This window comes from Psammomys obesus, unplaced genomic scaffold (assembly GCF_907164565.1).
Source record: "Psammomys obesus unplaced genomic scaffold, mPsaObe1.curated_primary_1811, whole genome shotgun sequence".
Classification (NCBI taxonomy): domain Eukaryota; kingdom Metazoa; phylum Chordata; class Mammalia; order Rodentia; family Muridae; genus Psammomys; species Psammomys obesus.
In genome coordinates, this window is record NW_026592732.1 from 11,011,838 (window position 1) to 11,017,242 (window position 5,405).

Below are 5,405 nucleotides of genomic sequence, written 5' to 3' on the forward strand. Positions count from 1 at the left end.
GTGTGTGTGTGTGTGTGTGTGTGTGTGTGTGTGTGTGTGTGTGTGTGAATCATGTTTGGTTCTACCCTAGGTCTCTGCTTTTGATTCCTGGCCATCCAGGCAATGTCTGACAAGGGCTCTCTCTGGTAGTTTCGGCCTCAAGTTAGACTAGTCATGGGTTGGCAACTCCCACAATTCTGTGCCACCATTGCCTCAGCACATCCTGTGGTCAAAAAAGGTGTGGGTCAAGGGCTTTGTGGCTCAGTTGGTGTCCAGTCCCACCACTGGGAGCCTAGAAAGCAAGACTTTTACCACTCCATATCATCCATGTCCCAGCTCACAATGACAATGACAACCCAGCTTGAAGGGGTGAACAGATTCACAGTGGACCTCCAGGAGTCTGGAAAAAGCTGTATTCTACTTTGTGTGAGCTCATACAACATGATTATAAGTTCATGTTCCAGAGGTTGAGTAGAAATTAGCTCGCAGCTGTGTCCTTGTAACTCACAGCAATCTGAGATTTGGTGAACATGCTGGGGAGCTGTGTCTACTGATTAAATCTCTGTAGAATCTGGAAGTTTCATAAGGTCACTGACTCATTCCTCCAGTCTCTGCGCAGAATTGTATCTCAGCTACACCTGGAGGTTAGGGGGAATCTGTAACACCGTCAGGAAGTGGCTGGGGAGGATGTGCCACCACAGATTTTCACTTTTAGCCACTAGCAGGTAGGTGTGTGCCAAGCAATTTCTCTAATAGTCTCCGGCAAAGAGGGGCTCACGGCTTCAAGAACATCCCACCCTCACTGAGGGATAGATAGACAACTGTGCCCACAGTGAACGCCTAGGAGGATGGAAGGGTGACTGTGAAGCAGAGGTGGGGGTGGGGCACTTGAATTCCCTCTGAGGAAATGAGCAGGTGGATAGGCCAGTAAGAATGGACAGAGTACATGCAGCACTGAGATGACCCTGAGGCAGGAGCTGCCTCTTGACAGCACTTGAAGCTGCACTGCCGCACTGCAGGGCCACCTCAGGCGGGCTTGTCTGCGCACGGCTTCTATCAGCAAGAAAGGCTGCTATCAAAAAGACAACAGACAAAAACAACAACGAAGAACAAAAACAACCTGCCCCCCTAGCTAAAATGTGTTTAACGGCCGCTCGTTAGCATTCCAGCACAGTCTCCTACATACTGTTGGCAATGAGGTTTTGCTCAGGTAGTCTATCTAATCAACATATAGACAGTGTTTGTTCTGGCTTATAGTTTTACTATTTCCAATTTAAAATCCACCAAACTCGGTGCTCTGGGCATCTTGTTAGATGGCTGTGGTGGGAATTGCATGGCAGAACAAACTGCTCATGTCATGGCCAGGAAGCCAAAGGTAGAGAGGAAGAGGTCAGGATCCCAGTGTTTTCCTCAGGGTCATAACCCATGACCTCCTAGGCCTCTCCTAAAGAGTCCACCACCTCTCAATAGTGATAGTGCCACCCCAACACGGAGTTTTTTTCAGAGGAGTCGCAGATTCGTCTTGGTTTTTTTGTTTTGTTTTTTGATACAGGAGCTTATGCAAGCCACTGCCCTCAAATTCCCTATGTAGCTGAAGATGGTTTGAACTTCAGCCACCTGCCTCTGCCTGAGGATAGCTGAGACAGCAAGTATGTGCCACTCTGCGGAGTTGCTTCCCCCCCCAAGACAACTTAGATCCACCTGCCTCTGCCTCCTGAGTGCTGCAATGAAAGGTGTGTGCCACTGTGCCCGGTGTAAGTGGTTCTGGGATGGGACTTAGCCTAGGGTTTTATGCATGATAGGTATCTTAGTCACTGTTCTATTACTGTGAAGAGATACCATAGCCCAGACAACTTATAGAAGAAAGCTCTTAAATGGTGACTTGCTTACAGTTTCAGAGGTTTAGTCCATTGTTGTCATGGTGGAGAGCATGGTGGCAAGAATTGAGAGATCACATTTGATTCACAAGATGGCGAAGGGGGTAAGGGACAGAGAGAAATAGACAGAAACAGAAACTGGACCTAGTATGGGAATTTGAAACCTCAGAGTTCACCACCTCCACCCTCCACCCCCACCACCAGTGACAACTCACCCAATAAGGCCATACCTTCTCTTACTAAATAGTTTACAAACTGGGAGCCAAACATTCAAATATATATGAGTCTATAGGGGCCATTCTCACTCAAGCCATTAGGTAAGCTTTACCAACTGAGTTCTATCTCCAGACCCCTGGAACAAGTCTTTAACACATGGGCTTTGAGGGACATTCAACTTTCAGATTACAGCATCAGTTAACCAAGTGATTTTTCACAGGCTCAATATCCTTACCCCATCAAAAAACAGATTATATGAGCTAGTGAGAGGTGGTGTCAAAATCCTTGTTATAGGACTGAAATGAAAAGACAGAGGCTGGGATCAGGCCATACAGCCATGAGGCAGTGAATCTGAGCTACAGAGTCCCCTCCCAGCCTCTATTCTTCTCACTCACTGTGAGGGAAGGCTAGGTGCTGTGGGCAAGCAGTACAGACTCAACAGACATCCGGGCCAGGATATCCCCAGTAATAGATATCAGGGACCCAGTGTAGTAGAAATGAGTCCTGTGTGCTGACCTTCAGCAGCGTGTCTCATGCTCCTCCATGTAAGTCATTGATATCATCTCATAAACATGGCTGAGATGACTCTTTTCCATTCACCCACCCTACAGTCACTCCACCTGCCATCCCAGAAGCCATTGCCAGCTCAGTCCTCTGTTTGACTCTTTACCACCTAAAAGGACTCGACACCAGCCTTATGCAAGGGGACTGCCTCGTGATCCATAGGCACGACAGACAACTGCTCAAAATGGCCGTCCTGAGGTGCGCTGCTCTAACCCTGATGCTAAAGCCCTGCTGCTTCCTTAGGACGCAGCTCGCTTGCTGTCCACACCCTTGGTCTGTTGTCTTTTGTTTCTTCTTTCTGAAGGAAATATCTCTTAGGGCCAGAGGAGAAGAGAGCCTCCTGGACTCAGAGATCATTCAGCTCCATTAACTTCATGGTCATTCCTCCATGCAACAAGCCAGCGAGATTCCCGGGGCTTCTGGCGGTGGGGACATTCTAAGAAGCTTTGAGGAATTCATCTCAAACATGCTGCTGTTTCCCCTCAGATGCTGGAGGTGTTCCCTGTTGGGAAGAGCTCAAGTAAGGGGTCTTGATAGCAGTATACTTCCTGCTTGGAAAATGGTGTCTAGTATTTTAAAAGTTGTGTATTGGGAAAGGCAACAGAGAGTTGCAGGACCTAGTTGGGAGATCTTGACCTGGAGTTTCCCATTCTGAGGTAGAACCTTCCTAGGGAAAGAGCAAACCCAGGGTGTGGCAAGGATGTTTTCCCCACCCAGCACCTGCCCTCCAACACAGGCCAACAGGTGGGAGGAAAGAGAAAGGCACCCTGGGATGTTTTGTGGATTACACAGTTGGTGACATAGATTTCATTTTTGGATGACAGAAAGAGAGAAAGAACTGCTGAGGAGATGCAAGCACCAGGCACGTTTTGTCTGTTTTAATTGGGTTTGTCTTCTCAGTACCGGCTGGTGACAGGCCTGGCAGAGGCTCCTTTTAATCAGAGAGATTCACTTTCCCCTACAGAGAGGAGCAGAAGTGCTGGGCCCAAGGGAGGAGGACAGGATTCTAACTGAAACGTGATAATTCAGAAGACAAATGTTCTTTTGAATGACATCAGCGGGTTTTCTGTGGGCTTTCTTTGTCTTAGTGAGGGACTTTTCCAAGAAGGAAGAAACTTCTGTTGAAGTTAGAGCAGGGTGATCTCCTGCCTCTTTTCTTCTTTCAATGGAATGTGCGTGGGGACAGGGCACCTTTCCCAAGAATCCCAGCAAAATAATTCACTGTTCCTCAGCCCCAAGGACAGTGCAGGCATGAACGAATGGGTGCATGTGGCTAGAGTGAGGGAAGAAGGGACAAGAGCCGGAGCCGAGCTCTTCACGTCCTGAATCAGCATAGAGAATCCTGGACCATGGCAAGGCCGGGGCTGCAGGCTGCAAACTCAGAGTCTTACTCTAAAAATACCTGACACCTTTTCTCGATAAAGCACAAAGAACTTAAACGCACTGAAGTTAAAAGCAAAGAATGGCTACCCACAAATAGGTAACTGGTTTGAGCAAGAGTCAAAACTTGCTAAAAGTGTGCTCAGTGAGCAACGGTGAGAAGACACTGGGGGCACAGCCTGCCTGCTGTTCTGTGGCCCCGAAAGCAAGAAAGGTTTACAAGACTCCACTGCAGGCCGGCGAGAGGGTTGTTTGTTCCCAACTGCTTATGATTTGAATGTGCTTCCTCCGCCCACATTCCCTAACTTCAGCAAATATCTGCTATTCAAACCTAGTTGAGCCATTTCAAACTCCTCGTTGACACGGTAAATCCTCACCCCTCCTCGACATGCCCTCAGAGCTGAGGGCCATCACTCCATGTAGGTTCATCATTTGCTCACACCCCTGTCTCCTTCACCAGCTCCACGATCTTCACAGCAACCCCACACCCTCTAAGAGGAGTGCAGAATGGATGCTCAGACAGGGCCATTGCCCTTGAATTAAAAACTGATGGAGCTAGGTCCATCAGGCTGCATGTCTCTGGCAGCTATTTCAAAAGTAAATGCTGGCTGTTGGAAACTCACTGAGTTATTCATTTTAGAGAGAGATGGATAATGTCACAGGAGTGCATCAGAGCAGTAACCCTCTGCATCCCAAGGTGGTTTATTTTTATTTTGTATGAGGAAGGCAGCTATGTGTAAGGGCACAAGTACTTGTATGCAGTGTGCACATGGAAACCTAAGCTTGACATAGACGATTATCTCAATAGGGTTCTACCTTATTCTTTGAGGAAGGTCGCTCAATCAAACCCAGAGCTCATTGACATGGCTGGACTTGCTAGCCTGCTTGCTCTGTGATCCCCCGTGATAACTCTCTAAGGCTGGAACTGCAGGCATATCTGGCACTTACAGGGGACTCTGGGAATCAAAACACTGGTCCTCACATGTGCTGGACAAGCCCTTTACCCACTGAGTTATCTCCCCAGCCTGCTCATTTATTGACTTTGCTCTGAGTAAGTTTTGAGGAATTGTGTTCAGCTGTGGGAAGAACAGCCCTTATCAGTTAGACCCTGCCAAATGTGCCCTGTCCCCTCGACTGGAAAGTAATTCCTATTTACGAGAGTACTCATTCCTTTCCTTCTCCATTAAAACTGACAAGACACAGACCTTAAAGTCATCCTTCCAAGCTGGCCTATGGTTTGTGTCATATGCTCCTGAGGTTCCATGTCACTTCACAAAAATGAGCAGATAGGACATACTTCACACACACACACATACTCACACCTGGGCGGTGGGGTCTTTTAAAGGTAAATTTCTTGAGTTAGGAGTACTTGATTTCAAACAGACATGC